This window comes from Aegilops tauschii, chromosome 1 (assembly GCF_002575655.3).
Source record: "Aegilops tauschii subsp. strangulata cultivar AL8/78 chromosome 1, Aet v6.0, whole genome shotgun sequence".
Classification (NCBI taxonomy): Eukaryota; Viridiplantae; Streptophyta; class Magnoliopsida; order Poales; family Poaceae; genus Aegilops; species Aegilops tauschii.
In genome coordinates, this window is record NC_053035.3 from 441,676,030 (window position 1) to 441,692,783 (window position 16,754).

Here is a 16,754-nt window from a genome sequence, read left to right on the forward strand (position 1 = left end):
ATGGGACAACCTTGTCAAATTTTGCTCATTGATTTTAGCAAGACATGCGTTTGATATTTTCGAATGGGACGCCCTTTGCTGTCAGCAACGTCGATCATTTTTTTCTTTATTCTTTAGTTGTGAAGTAAATATTGCCTCTGACATGTGAGTCACTGAGATGCATAATCATCGATTGTTTTTAATGTTCTCTATGAATTGCCAGGCCTGTGTGTTTGATTGCAATGTACAGAAACGCTAAAAAGCTGCTCAAACTCTTTGTACTCCTTCTGTTCCTTTTTACTTCACACATTGTGAAAGTACATACTTTTTTGTATAAGATTGGTCAAAGTAGAGATACTTTGACTGCAGACAAAACTTGTATGGAGACTAGAAAGGACCGGAGGGAGTACATGTGAAACTGCTGGAAACGAGGTGATCACCCTGGGAATAATGGTAGTACGTATTGTTTTGCATGTTCATCCAATGCCAGTGATACAGGAATTCGAGCTAATCGAAATAAATTCATTCATACACGGTCGGATTTCTTATAAACATGCCAGATTTCATTACATTTCATACATTCTTCAACTAAAAAGGGGTGCGCTAGAGGTATAATTAATTAACCAAAGCTACCCACCTGTGTCCCGCTGAGCCGAACAGAAGCTTCAGTGACTTAACTGCAGGTGCAGTTGCGTAACTGACATGTGGCCTGTTGGGCCACGTGTCAGTCAGCCAACTGCACCAGCAGTTAAGTAGAAGTAGCGTTCTTCTCCAGAGCAGCTCTCCGACTCCACATCACCGCCAAGAAGCTAACAGGCCGTCAATGGTCAACCCGCCTAGCTTGGCTTCAACCGGAGGGTAGCAGCGGTGGCCTTACTTGGACCCGAGCGGCGGCGACCTACCGTGTTCTACTCTTCCTCGTTTTCTGTGTGGCGCGGCCTCATTGGCAGCGGGGCGGGGCCTCGGCGGAGCCGGCGATGTCCTCTGTCTCGTTGCCGGCGGGCAGCGCCTCAGCGGAGCGGTGGAAATCCTCCCCCGCGTTGCTGGCAGGGTGGGGCCTCGGCTGAGCCGGCGATGTCCTCTGCCTCGTTGTTGGCGGGACGGGGCCTCGGCGGAGCCGCCGGTGTCCTCTGCCTCGTTGTTGGCGCCGCGGGGCCTCGGCGGAGCAGGGCCTCGTCGACGCCAGCGGAGCGGGGACTCGTCGGAGCCGGCATTGTCCTCTGCCTAGTCCTCGGTCTCCCCAAACAGTGCCTCGCCCGCTTCATCACCCTCTTTGCTAGCCTCTTTGTAGGCGGTCGCAGCCTCCGTCACCCGCGTGCGGTACCGCCAGCGCTCGAGGAGGCCCTTGCGGGCGGATCGGTACGAGTCGAGCAGCGCCTCCTGCTCCGCCCGCTCCGCGGCGATCTGCTCCTCCGCATGCAGGTGCTCCTGGAGGAGATGGTTGTTGTAGGCGGCGTCGGCATGCGCCTCCCGGAACTGCTCCTCACGCATCTGCCTCACCCTGTCCATATATTGGGCACGGGCCTCGCCAATGGTCATGGTGCAATGCACCGGCGAGGATGGCGCGGAGGAGGGGGTTGGCGCCGGATCATCGACTACCATGTTCTCCATTGGGACGTCGTCGTCCTCCGGCTGCCTGCCGGCCAGCCGATCGGCAGCAATGGCTGCCATCTCCTTGTGGTCCGTCGTCCGCCCGTCCCGAAGAGCGCTGGAGCGCGAGGAAGCCATGGTGGGCAGTAGTGGTGTGGACAGGAGAAAGGGAACGGATGCGGATGACTGCGGCTATGGCCGGCGCAGCAGTTTATATAGCAATGGTGGGCGGGCGGAGGGACGGACATGTGGCGCCGGAGTAGCCGCCTTGGCAACCGTGTATCATTAATGTGGGCGGCAGATGGACGGACGGACGACACTTGTGTCGTTTGAAGGCGGAGCAATCGCCTGCACCGGGAAGCGGGGCGGGCGGTGCTGACTGTTTCGCGCAAAAAGTGCGCGCGGGCGAGGAGATGACTTTACTTGGAGAGGATGACAATGGGGACCCACCAGGTCCATAGCCTCACGTACGCAAGTGCCTCCTTATTATATATATATATATATATAACTATAATTTATTTTGCTTCCTCCTGGTTTCCTGACATCACGGTCCCACACCATTGTCAACCTATGTAGTAGTCAATAAACGAGAGAATTGCACAAGAAGCGGCCGACAGCTGGGGCCAAACAGCTCGAGCGGTATTTGTGTTTTTGAGGTGTGAGCACTGCAGAGTTTTTTGATGTTTAGCCCAGATATTAATTTTTCTCCTCTGAACAACAACGAAAACATCGCTGCAGGTATTAACTGGGTGGGTTGTGGCCCGTCTAGCCCAGGCCAGATATCCAGCCCAGATATTAATTTTTTTCAACCTGAAAATGGCTAGCCCAGCTATACTTTTTTTAGGAATACCCAGGCAAGGTCAAGTTGTTATTCCACGCCCCGCTGGGCTGCAACTCTTTCCTAGGAGGGATGCATTAGGCTTAACAAGAAAATGGGCTTTAAGAAATAATAAATGGGATGTAATTATAAAAACTGGGCAGTAACTATAAAAAAATGCACCAAACACGTGATTACTTTATAACATATTATTTTTGGATATTGAAAATTTTAATTTCATTAATTGTTGCGAGCGCAATGTTTCGTTGGATTTTTACGTAATATAAATTTATATTGAAATTGTATTTAATCTGACTAGAAATTTCGGGATAAAAATATTTCGGATCCCATCAAAATGTGGGAAATTTTATTGAATTCTGTTTTGAACGGTTGGTTGAAATGGGCTGTACTTTTAACAAACTGTAAATGGGCTGTAGTAAATTCCATTAGAATTCAAAAATGGGCTACACATTCTTACAAATCTCAAATGCGCTATAAGTTCTCTGCCACACACTTCTGGCCTTACTAAGTTGACGCGTCCCCTAAAAAACAGAGTTGACGCGTATGCATGGCTTTGTCAACTTATAGTCAACACACGGTTCTAGCAGCAGTGGCCGTTGGATGTCCATCCAACGGATGCCGTGCTTCTTCTTCAATCTCGGATATTCTAGCTTCACCCGCCCAAAAAATGATTCCTCCCCCTGACATCTGGAGTGCACCATTTCGGAAGCTGACCTGTGGGCCTACTAAGTTGACGTACCAAGGGCTTTGTCAACTTAGTCAATATAAACAATTCTAGCTGCAGTGACCGTACGATGTCCATCCAACGGCCGTCGTGCTTCTTCAACCTCTGGTCTTATTGCTCCGGCCGCCCAAAGCAGCGCCGGTCGTGCCACCTGCTCCTGCCTCCCGTGGCCGGCTGTGCTGCCGCGGAGGCCTCACCGCCCCCTACTACTCCCACCGCTGGCCAGGCCATCCCTCCACTCACCCACACCCCCTGTTATTCTGCGGCGACGGCAGCGCAGCCGAACCAGTGAACCCTCGTACTCCTCTCCGCGTGTGCATCCACTGCCGCGTCTTCCCCGGCTCCGCATCATCCCCTTCCTAGGCCTCGTCGTCGTCCACCGCCCTGGTGCTCTCGGCGCGGCATGGTCAACGTGGTCAAGGAACGACTTCCATCGGACGTGGATTGTATGGGGAGAGGCTGACAGCTGGGTCCACGGCAGCCGCAAGGAAGTGCCTCCTTATTATACAGAAAATAATTATTCCTCCACCTGACAGCGGGGACCCACTGGACGGGCCACCAGTATTATGCGAAAAAATCATTTCCCCCTGGCTGCTGGGACCCATCGGACGGGCCACCGTATTTCGTGAAAAAAAAACGTTCCCCCCGCTGTCAGCTCGGACCAACCGGAAGTGCCTCCTTATTACACACAAAAAAATGAATACTCCCCCGGCTAGCTGAGACCCACCTTGGTGGGAGGCTGACTTGTGGGCCTACTAAGTTGACAGGGACGAAGGGCTTTGCCAACTTGGTCAATATGAACGATTCTAGCTCCAGTGACCGTACGATGTGCATCCAACGGCCGTAGTGCATCTTCAACCTCTGGTCTTCTTGCTCCAGCCGCCCAAAGCAGCGCTGGTCGTGCCGCATGCTCCTGCCTCCCGTGGCCGGCTGTGCTGCCGCAGAGGCCTCACCGCCCCCTACATTCCCACCGCTGGCCAGGCCCTGCGGCGACGGCAGCCTCACACCGCAGCCGAACCAGTGAACCCTCGTACTCCTCTCCGCGCGGGCTTCCACCGTCGCGTCTTCCCCGGCTCCGCGTCGTCCCCTTCCTAGGCCTCGCCGTCGTCCACCGTCGTGGTGCTCTCCGCGCGGCGTGGTCAACGTGGTCAAGGAACGACTTCCATCGGAAGAGTACTGTACGTGGAGAGGCTGACAGCTGGGTCCACGGCCACAGCCCATTTTTTTGTGATTTGCCAAGTAAGTCGCTTTGTCAGGCTTGTTGGGCTGCAGATCTTTCAAGACGAGGAGAGCTTTCATTCCGCTGGCCGAGAAAATGGCCCATCAGTAATGAGAAATGGGTTGTACATTTTTAAAATACATCAAACCGGCAATTAGTTTCAAATATCTTTTTTTTCATTTCAAGATTTTAAATTACATTAATTTTTATGCATGGAGCATTTGTTGGATTTTATATTGATATACATTTATTTTTAAAATCAGTTTGAATGTGAGTCAAAATTTCGGGATTAAAAACAGTTCGGACCGCACCGAAATATACAAAATTTCCTATAATTTTTTAACCGTGGCCACAATATGGGCTGTAATGCTAACAAAAAGAATATGGGCTCCAAAAAACCTTAAGAATTAGCAAATGGGCTGTAAATTATTAGAAATAATGGCAGATGGGTTGTATGATGTTTTTCACAGATTTAAGGCTTTCCTAAAAAAAGGTTGACGCACAAGCGCTGACAGTTGGATGTCCATCCAACGGCCGTCGTGCTTCTTCAATCTCTGCTCTTCCTGCTCCAGCCGCTCAAACAAGCGCCGGCGGGACTGCCTGCTCCCTCCACCTCGCGGCCGGTTGTGCTGCCGCGCAGGCCTCACCGCCCCACCATACTCCCATCGCTGGCCTAGCCATCCCTCTACTCACCCACACCTGCTGTTATTCTCCGGCGACGGCAGACGAACCAGTAAACCCTCGTACAGTCGTACTCCCCTCCGCGTGGGAAACAACTGCCGAGTCTTCCCTGCCTCCGTGTCGTTCCCTTCCTAGGCCTCGCCGTCGTCCACTGCCCTGGTGCTCTCGGCGCGGCCTGGTCAACGTGGTCAACGACCGACATGCATCTGAAGTGGACTGTACGTGGAGAGGCCGACAGCTGGGTCCATGGCCGCACGCAAGGAAATGCCTCCTTATTACACGCAAAATAATGATTCCTCCACCTGACATCAGGGACCCACCGAAAGGACCTCTGTATTTCGCGAAAAAAACGTTACCGCCGCTGACAGCTCGGACCCACCAGCTATATCTTCGCACCCAAGGAAGTGCCTCCTTATTACGAACAAAAAAATGAATACTCCCCCTGCTAGCTAGGACCCAGCATGGTGGGAGGCTGACTTGTGGGCCTACTAAGTTGACTGGGACGGGGCCTTTGTCAACTTTATTCAATATGAACGATTCTAGCTCCAGTGACCGTACGATGTCCATCCAACGGCCGTAGTGCTTCTTCAACCTCTGGTCTTCTTGCTCCAACCGCCCAAAGCAGCGTCGGTCGTGCCGCATGCTCCTGCCTCCCGTGGCTGGCTGTGCTGCCGCGGAGGCCTCACCGCCCCCTACTATTCCCACCGCTGGCCAGGCCCTGCGGCGACGGCAGCCTCACACCGCAGCCGAACCAGTGAACCCTCGTACTCCTCTCCGCGCAGGCTTCCACTGCCGCGTCTTCCCCGGCTCCCCGTCGTCCCCTTCCTAGGCCTCGCCATCGTCCACCGCCCTGGTGCTCTCGGCGCGGCGTGGTCAACGTGGTCAAGGAACGACTTCCATCAGACGTGGACTGTACGTGGAGAGGCTGACAGCTGGGTCCACGGCCGTAGCAAGGAAGTGCCTCGTTATTACGCGGAAAATAGTGATTCCTCCACCTGACAGCTGGGACCCACCGGACGGGCCACTCTATTTCACGAAAAAAACGTTTCCCCCTGACTGCTGGGACCCACCAGCTACATCTTCGCACGCAAGGAAGTGCGTCCGGGCAAAAAAAAACGATTCACCCCCGTGACTGTTGGGACCCACCAGCTACATCTTCGCAGGCAAGGAAGTGCCTGACAGTCAGGACCCACCTGGTCGAAGCGTACGTAGCATTGTCATTCTGGTCGCGAACGTGTATGTACATACTGGTCGATGTAGAGGCGCGCACGTGTCGTAGTAGAGGCGCGCACGTAGCATGTACACGTACGTACAACGCCCAGTGTGCAAGAAAGAAAATACGGCCACGTACGTACATACGGGCAGGGTCTCGAACGCCTACTCGCGCATACGTACGTCCAGGGCTCGTGTACATGGCTGGGTCGGAACGGAAAAACAGCGTCATCGTCGTGTTCATGGGGAGCCAACCGGCTGGGTCGGAATGGAATGCGTCGTCGTGTTCATCGGGAGGGCTTGGATGGAACAGCCGATGGAAACGAGGCCTGGCGTACCGCAGAACAGAGGAAACGGCCTTGTGTTCAACCGGCCACGTTTGAAACGGGATCCTGTTCATCGGGTGGGGTCTGGCGTACCGCAAAATGGAGGAAACGGACCTCCTACGGTCGAAACGGGGGTCCTATTGATCGGGAGGGGTGTGGCGTACTGCAAAACGGAGGAAACGGACTTGTGTTGGAGCACTACGGTCGAAACGGGGTCCTGTTCATCGGGAGGGGTGTGGCATACCGCAAAACGGGACTCCACGGGACACTGTTCATCTCCACCATCGACCCCCTCCCGCCTCCACGGGCTACTGTTCATCCACCGTCGACCTCCTCCAGCCTCCACCTGCGACTGTTCATCCACGGGCTCCTGTTCATCCAGCCTCCACCACGCGCTACTCCATCGGCTACTGTTCAACCAGCCCTCTCCACGGGCTCCTATTCAACCACCCCTCCACGGGCTACTATTCATCCAGCCCTCCATGGGGTGGTCCTGTTCATCCTGCCCTCCACGGGGTGGTCCTGTTCATCCTGCCCTCCACGGGGTCCTGTTCATCCAGCCCCAACCGGCTTGATCGATCGGGGTCTTGTTCATCCAGAGGCAACACCACGGGGTCCTGTTCATCTACCCCCACCGGGAACTTTTCATCCAAACCCCCCAGCAACGCTCACTGTTCATCCAGAGGCAGCATCGGTCGGCTTCACTTAGCAGCAGTAGCGAAGGAATCGCTCGATCAGGTTCAGTTAACAGCCATCGATCGATCGCTCGGGTTCAGTAACGCGTAGCCTGCAGTGCAATCGCTCGGGTTCAGTTAGAGCCCAACGCCTCGCTCGGGTTCAGTTAGAGCCAACGCCTCGCACACATGCGCGTACGTGTATGAGAGAAACGCGCATCGCTCGGCCCCCGACCTCCCACCGTAACTGGGAACTCCTCAAATTTTTCCTCGCCCTCGCTTCTACCACAGTTTTTTCCGCCCCGTCGCCCCCCGCCCCGGCCACCCGCCGCCCCGCGCCCCACCGCCGCCCCGGCCCACAGCCGCCACGGCCCCTCGCCGTCCCGGCCCCCCGCCGCCCCGCGCCCCCCGCCGCCTCCTCCACCGCCCCGCCCCGGCCCCCCGCCCCCCATCCCCCCCGCCGCCCCGCCTCCTCCACCGCCCCGCCCCGGCCCCCCACCGGCCGGGCCCCCGCCGCCCCGCCTCCTCCACCGCCCCACCCCAGCCCTCCGTCGCCGGCCCCTCCCCGACCCATCGCCGCCCCCCACAGTGAGCCCCTCCTCCCTTTTTTCTGTTTTTTTGTTTTTTTTTTCTGTTTTTTTGTTTTTTTTTCTGTTTAAGTTTAGGTTTAATTAGTTTAAATAGTTTAGTTTTAATTAGTTTAGATTTTTAGTTTAGGTTAGTTTAGGTTTAGGTTAAGTAGAAGGGGGAAGAAGAAGAAGAAGAAGAAGAAGAAGAGGAGGAGGAGGAGGAGGAGGAGGAGGAGGAGGAGAAGAAGAAGAAGAAGAAGAAGAAGAAGAAGAAGAAGAAGAAGAAGAAGAAGAAGAAGAAGAAGAAGAAGAAGAAGAAGAAGAAGAAGAAGAAGAAGAAGAAGAAGAAGAAGAGGAGGAGGAGGAGGAGGAGGAGGAGGAGGAGGAGAAGAAGAAGAAGAAGAAGAAGAAGAAGAAGAAGAAGAAGAAGAAGAAGAAGAAGAAGAAGAAGAAGAAGAAGAAGAAGAAGAAGAAGAAGAAGAAGAAGAAGAAGAAGCAGAAGAAGAAGAAGAAGAAGAAGAAGAAGAAGAGGAGGAGGAGGAGGAGGAGAAAGAAGAAGAAGAAGAAGAAGAAGAAGAAGAAGAAGAAGAAGAAGAAGAAGAAGAAGAAGAAGAAGAAGAAGAAGAAGAAGAAGAAGAAGAAGAAGAAGAAGAAGAAGAAGAAGAAGAAGAAGAAGAAGAAGAAGAAGAAGAAGAGGAGGAGGAGGAGGAGGAGGAGACACCCCGAAGCCCCGACCCCGAAACAGCACCCCGACCCCGACACGGCACCCCGACACCGACACGGCACCCCGACACCTACACGACACCCCGACCCCCGACACGACACCCCCGACACCCCGACCCCGAGAACCCGACCCCGACCCCGACACCCCGACCCCGAGCCTGACCCGACACCCCGACCCCGACTCGGCACCCCGACCCTCGACACCGACACGACACCCCGACCCCCGACACGACACCCCCGACACCCCGACCCCGAGACCCCGACCCCGACCCCGACCCCGACACCCCGACCCCGAGCCTGACCCGACACCCCGACCCCGACACCGACACGGCACCCCGACCCCGACCCGGCACCCCGAACCGACACCCCGACCCCGAGACCCCGACCCCGACACGGCACCCCGAGACCGACACGACACCCCGACCCCGACACGGCACCCCGAGACCGACACGACACCCCGACCCCCGACACGACACCCCCGACACCCCGACACCCCGACCCCGAGACCCCGACCCTGACCCCGACCCCGACCCCGACCCCGAGCCTGACCCGACACCCCGACCCCGACACCGACACGGCACCCCGACCCCGACCCGGCACCCCGACCCGACACCCCGACCCCGAGACCCCGACCCCGACACGGCACCCCGAGACCGACACGACACCCCGACCCCGACACGGCACCCCGAGACCGACACGACACCCCGACCCCCGACACGACACCCCCGACACCCCGACACCCCGACCCCGAGACCCCGACCCCGACCCCGACCCCGACACCCCGACCCCGAGCCTGACCCGACACCCCGACCCTGACACCGACACGGCACCCCGACCCCGACCCGGCACCCCGACCCGACACCCCGACCCCGAGACCCCGACCCCGAAAAGGTGTTCTTTGGCCTTCCAGAAGCCGACGGGGTCATATATTTGTGAATTATTAGTTAGGTCATATATTTTTCGATTTTGTTATGAAAAACATCATATATAATTGTGTTGATCGGGTAGTTTTAAATGTGCAGTTGTTTCATCGCTGCGAGGTTTGGTGTTCGACGACCTCGCCGTGCGTTTGACGAGCTCTGCCCCTTCGTTCGTGGGTGAGCACAAATGACATGTCCTCCTCCCCCATTAATTATTTGATCTATTCCGATGAAACTTGATAGCTAGATATATATGTGTCTTGAATCATCAGTATGCGTAACCAATAGGTGTCTCCCGTTCGAAAGCGTCATAGTTATAAATATGCATGCATTTGCATATTTATAACCTTGATTCTTTCGAATTGTCCAACGCTATCCATGGATAGCCCGAGTATGTTTAGATTGGGTTCGTTTTCCCATATGCTTTGCTCCGGATCCGACGCATAAATTTGGTCAGTGCCTCCCCTGTTGTTCTCCGGGTACACATCCTCTCTGTTTATTGCAGAGACGTGTATCAGGAGAACAGCGGGGAGGTGCTGCCGAAATTTTGCGTAGGATCTGTCGAAATTTTACGTAGGATTCGGGGCATAGCATGGGAAAATGAACCCAATCTAAACATACTCGGGTGGGATTAGGACCTATCATTACCTATTAGAGTGTAGGTTGCATGGACGTAATAAAATTGACAAAGTAGATCAACTGATGAATACATACATGGTGAATTATATATATATATATATTTGTTGTGTGTCTAGTAGCTCTGAAAGTCAAGATGAGTGATCGTGCGTGGATGTACACCGGTCACACTGGACAGAACAAATGGAGCACTGAATGGTTCACAAAAACCAAGGGGTTTGTGCGAGCCGCATTTGCAAATGGCCAGAGGAAAACCTGGTGCCCCTGTTTACGGTGCGGCAATTGGGAAAAGAGGACAGAGGCTGAAATGGGCAAACACCTGCAGAAGAGTGGTTTTACGCCCGATTATACGGTGTGGACATTTCATGGTGAGTCTGCCCAACGTGACCGAGCTGAGGTGGATCGTCGTCGCACCGACGAGCATGGTACCGGTATGGAAAACATGGTGCAAGACTTTGATGATGCTCGGGATTCAGACGAGGAGATGGAGGAATCTGCAAAGGCCTTCAATGAAATGTTGGAGTCTTGAAAACGTCCGCTCCATGAGCACACTGAGCTTTGTCAGTTGGATGCCATCTCACAAGTAATGGCTCTGAAGGCTCAGTTCAACTTGGGCAGAGAATGCTACGATGCAATGATGACAGTATTTGGACGCTTTCTACCCAAAGGCCATGTAATGCCTGCAAACCTGTACCAGTCGGACAAAATCCTCCGTGCACTGAAGATGCCCTATGATAAGATACATGCCTGTGAGAAAGGATGTGTCTTGTTTAGGCTTGACTATGCAGACTTGAACTGTTGTCCCATTTGCAAGTCTTCCAGGTATGTTGTGGTAGACAACGGTATGGGTGAGAAGACACAGACCAAAATCCCCGTTAGTGTTCTTCGGTATATGCCAATCGTACCAAGACTTCAACGTCTTTTCATGGTCGAAGAGACGGCCAGACAGATGACATGGCACAAAACGGGCAAAAGAACCGAACTAGATGCAGATGGGAATCTGATGATTGTACACACATCGGATGGTGTTGCGTGGAAAAAGTTTGATGAATTACATGGTGACAAAGCGGCAGATCCAAGGCATCCTCGAGTCGGCATCAGCACGGATGGGTTCAGTGTGTTTGGTATGACGGCAGCCCAATACAGTTGTTGGCCCGTATTTGTATTTCCACTCAATCTCCCCCCCGGACAGATTATGCAAAGAAAGAACATTTTCCTGACGTTGATAATTCCAGGGCCCAACTATCCGGGGAAAAATATGAATGTGTATATGCAACCGCTTAAGGACGAATTGCAAGAAGCCTGGGATAATGGGTTCAAGACATACGATGCCTATAGCAAACGGAACTTCATAATGCGTGTCTGGTACATGTACTCGACGCATGACTTGCCGGCGTATGCGCTATTCGTTGGCTGGTGTGTGCATGGAAGGTTCCCGTGCCCCACATGCAAGGGAGCTCTTGAGTTTCGTTGGCTTCAGGCCGGTCGCAAGTTTTCTTGCTTCGACATGCATAGACAGTTCCTGAATCCTCGCCATAAGTTCAGGAAAGACAAGAAGAACTTCATCAGAGGTAGAGTTGACAAAAACTCTGCACCACATGCATTGACAGGCCAACAGACCCTGAATCAGTTAAACGCTCTCGAGCCAGATCCAGAGCGTCCAGGGTACTTCAAGGGGTATAATTCTAAGCACGCCTGGACTCACAAAACATGCTTATGGGATCTGCCTTACTTCAAAGATCTCCTTTGCCCACACAACATCGACGTGATGCACACTGAGAAGAATATCGCCGAGGCACTTTTTGGTACATTGTTCGGCATAGATGGGAAGTCAAAGGATAATACTAAGGCTAGAGTCGATCTGGAGGCGCTATGTGACAGGCCGTTACAAAACATGAAAGAACCGAAAGGAAAGCAGAACTGGACGAAGCCAAAGGCATGGTTCAATCTTGGAAGGCCAGCTATGAGGGAAATTATCTTGTGGGTGAAAATGCAGTTGATGTTCCCCGATGGGTATGCAGCGAATCTACAGAGGGGAGCCAGTCTTGATAAATTGAAGATATTTGGTCTCAAGAGTCATGATTGGCACATATGGATTGAGCGGGTAATGCCGGTGATGTTGCGTGGCTTCATCCCTGAGGATGAATGGCTAGTACTGGCAGAATTCAGCTATTTCTTCCGTGTTCTTTGTGCGAAAGAACTATCGCCTGGCGTGCTAGAAGAAATGGAAGAGTTGGCGCCGGAGTTGATCTGCAAGTTAGAGAAGATCTTTCCACCGGGCTTCTTTAATCCAATGCAACATTTGATTTTGCATCTCCCGACCGAGGCAAGATTGGGGGGGCCCGTGCAAAATCGTTGGTGCTACCCAACTGAGAGGATGCAGAAGACACTTCGACAAAAATGTAAAAATAAACGTAGAATTGAAGCATCGATGGCTGAGGCATTCATCACTGAGGAGGCGGCAAACTTCATGACAGCACACTACGAAGCCAAAAATCGTCATTTGCATAATCCGAAGCCTCGGTACAATGCTGACGACCCTAAAACCAAATGTGCAGTCTGTGTGCGAGAAGTCCGGTCAGCCCGCTCCGCCGATGCCAGTGATTGCTCCTGGGAGCATGGTGAGTTTAGTTTGAATGGACATTAGTTGGTAGTCTTAACATTTGAGTGTCATAATGCTAACGAGACATTGGAAATGATCTTTGTTGCAGCTTAACTCCAGAAACGCATCGCACGATCCTTCTCCAGGTAGCGGCACTAGCCACCCCGCTCCTACATCTCCCTGATCACGGTAAGTTTCTCTAGTGTTTTGCTTAACAAATGCATAAAGACCTAGACTTAGCTTTATTTCCTCCAATATGCTTACCATAATGACCTAGAGTTAGCTTATTTTCCTCCAAAATGACCCATTTTACCTAGGTTAGCTTATAAATGATGCAGTTCATCCAAGTTAGCTCAAAAATGACCCATTTTACCTAGATTAGCTCCTAAATGATCCATTTTACCTACGTTAGCTTTAAAATGGCCCATTTCACCTACGTTAACTCCAAAATGACCCATCTTACCTAGGTTATCTCATAAACGATCCATTTCAACTAATTTAGCTCATAAACGATCCATTTGACCTAAGTGAGCTAAAAAACGATCCATTTCACCTAAATTAGCTCTTAAATGATCCATTTCACCTAAGTTAGCTGAAAATGATCCATTTCAACTAAATTAGCTCAAAAATGATCCATTTCAACAAAGTTAGCTCAAAACCGATCCATTTCAACTAAGTTAGCTCAAAAACGATCCATTTGACCTAAGTGAGCTAAAAAAGATCCATTTCACCTTAGTTACCTCAAAAACGATCCATTTCACCTTAGTTACCTCAAAAACGATCCATTTCTAACTTTCTTATTTTGCCATTTTGCAGATTTCATTATGTGCTGGATGGAGTGCTTGTTCTACTCTTCTTCTTCTTGTCTTCTCATTCTTGTCTTCTCATTCTAGTCACCTTAGCTATGGAGTGCTACTTTATGTATGGATGGAACTTCTTTATGTATGAAATGATGGATGGAACTTGTTTATGTATGAAATGATGGATGGACCTTGTTTATGTATGAAATGATGTATGAACTTGTTTAAGTGATGAATGCCTGTGAAATATATCTATATGTCATATATATTTTCTGTGCAAATTGTGGGATTTAACAAAAAATAGAAAAAACAGACAATATGCAGGCTCTTTGCCGTCTGCCACCGACGGCAAAGAGCTCTTTGCCGTCTGCCACCGACGGCAAAGAGCTCTTTGCCGTCTGCCGCGGACGGCAAAGAAGCCACGTGGCAGCCAACTGTGCTTCCTGGGAGTTGACCCATTTGGTCAGTTTGCCAGTGGCAGACGGCAAAGATTTTGCCGTCCGTGGCAGACGGCAAAGAACCTGCCATCTAGTGACGTGTAGATGACATCATAAGGCGGACGGCAAAGACCAGAGAAATTTTGCCGTCTGCGGCGGACGGCAAAGGTCTGCCGTTAGCCACTTAACGGACTGACAGCGCAATTATTGCCGTCCACCTTCTTTGCCGTCCGCCGCAGACGGCAAAGAGCCTTTGCCATCCGCCGCCAGGAAGCAGACGGCAAAGCAGCTGTTTACCGTAGCTTTCTTTGCCGGAGCCTTTTGCCGTCAGCGGCTGACGGCAAAGGTCTTTGCCATCCGCCTTTCGAGCCTTTGCCATCCGCCGTGGCTGACGGCAAAGAAGTTGTTTCCTGTAGTGTCGGGGTCGGCTCCTGGTCCTTAGCCTCGAGGCCGAGCTTGGTCATGGTGTCGCGGTAGAGGATGTTGATGCTGCTGCCACCGTCAACGAGAACCCGGGATAATTTGCACGTGCGCAGGGGTGCAACGATGGTGGGGTCGAGGACGAGAGCGTAACCACCCGGGATCGGCATGACGGCCGGGTGGTCCTCCGGGTCCAGGTGACCGGGCTCTCCGACCAATGCATGTACTCCGTCTTGGCCGGGATGACGGTGTTCACCTCCTGTCGAAGGAGGCGCTCGCTGCGCTTGTCGTCGCTAAGGCTGGTGAAGACGACGTAGGTCGCGTTCTGGGCCAGGTAGGGGTCGTCCCGCATCGTGCCGCCGGCTGGAGGCGGAGGCGGCTGCCCTGCTCCCGGAGCTGGAGTCGGAGGAGGTGGGATGTCGCCCCTGGCGATGCACTTGGTGATGGCGCACTGTTGGAGCGTGTGCGTGGACGGCCTCGCACCGCTGTGGTGCTTGCAGGGAGATTCGAGCATCTCCTCGAAGCTCATGGCGGGCTGCCATGCCATTTTGCCGGTGTTCCGGCGCTTGGCGGCCGGCTCGGCGGCCGCGACAAGCCGGTTGTCGTAGCGCTGAGCCGGTTGATCGGCCTTGCGCTTGTTGTTCTGCTGGTTGTGCTACTGCCAGCTTCCCTCGCCGACCCGCTTCGGAGGCGGCACCGGCTTGGCCTTGCCGGCTTCGTGCAGTGCCACATGGATATTCATGGCGGAGTCGACTTTGGCGTACTTGTCCGCCATCACCATGAGCGCGGCCATGGTGGCCGGCTCAGAGCGCAAGAGCTTGTGCTTGAGGAGGGTGCCGTCTCGGCACCCGTTGACGTAGTACTGGATCGCTTGGACTTCGTGGACGCCCTCGTAGCTGTTCCGGAGCTCAGTCCAGCACGCGAGGTACTCGCGGCCGGCTTCCATCGGCCCCTGCATACACATGGCGAGCTGACTAGGGCGGCCGGGTCGCCGGTAGGTGCCGGTGAAGTTGCGTACGAAGGCCTGCTCGAAGTCGACCCACGTGTTGATGATGCCGGCCGGCAGACTGTTCAACCAGGTGCGGGCCGATCCTTGGAGCATGAGGGGCGCATAGCGTACGGCGAGGCGGTGGTTACCGCCAGCGATGCCGATGGCGGTGGTGTAGTCGGTGAGCTAGTCCTCCGGCTTCACGGTGTCGTTGTACTTGGGGTGTCGCGGGGGAGCGTGAACCCTTTGGTGAAGGGCTCACCCCGAATGCGTGGCCCGAAGCACACCGGTCCGACGGGGCCGGTCTCCTCCAGCTCCTGGGAGAAGGCGAGTAGGTCGAGGCGGTGGCGAGCGTCGGTGTCGTCGATCGCGCGCGGGCCTAGTCGGTCCAGGACTGCACCGCGGGGGGCCGGGTCGCCTGTAGCCGGACGTCGGCTGGGTTGGAGCAAGGGATCGAGGCGGCGCCATGCCTCCGAGGCCGGCTCGTCCGCCAAGCCGCCAGCAGCCGTCGGGGCGATGTAGCACCGGGTCCGGGTGCGGCCGGAGTGCGCCTCGCCGGGTGGTGAAGACGTCATATGCTAGTTGTCGCCGGGCCCGGCGACTCGGACGGAGCCGGATCCGGCCGACTTGGCGAGCTGGTCGAGGCGGTCTTGCTGTGCGTTGGCCGCGACGAGGAGGTCGTTCACCCTCTTGAGGCGATCCTGCAGCTCCTCGCCCACGAGCTGATCCAGGCCGACCGCGGCCGCCTGGGCAGCGCGCATGTTCTTCACAGGAGTCTCGTAGACGGGAGGGAGGACGCCGAAGGCGTGCCCGATCGCGCCACCCCGGGCTCGCACGTCGGCGACCCGGCTAGGCTCAGGCGCGGCAGGAGTGAAACCGTAGGCGGCGTCGCGCTCCAGCTGGGCGGAGTTGAGGCGGCGCTGCGTGGCGGCGAGCGTCTCGGTGAGGTCCACCGGGCCTCGGCGATGTTGGAGGCGTCAACGTCGGTGCCGATGGGGACGCGGAGGCTCTGCATCGTGGCACGCAGCGGGTTGGACGGGCTGGCCCACTCTGCTGCGTCCTTGGCTTCGGCGGCCTTCCTCGCCGCGCTCGACGAAGAAGAGGCGCCGGTGTCGGTGACGAAAACCTCCACGCAGAGTTCTATCGCCTCGGCAGGAGTGTCATCGTTGATGGAGAGCGGGGAGTCGGAAAAGCTAAGTACCTCGCGGGGGTACTCGTCGTCCGTAGGCGCATCGTAGATGCGCAGCGCGGCGAAGGAGGCGGCGAGCGCGTCGATGACGTCATCCGCCAGTGTGACCGGCTCGTCGGAGTCGGAGAAGATCCCCGTCTGAAGCATGCTCCCGGCCAGGACCTCGAGATGCCCCACGGTGGGCGCCAACTGTCGTGGTGGGCGCACGGCAGATGCTAAGGGATGGC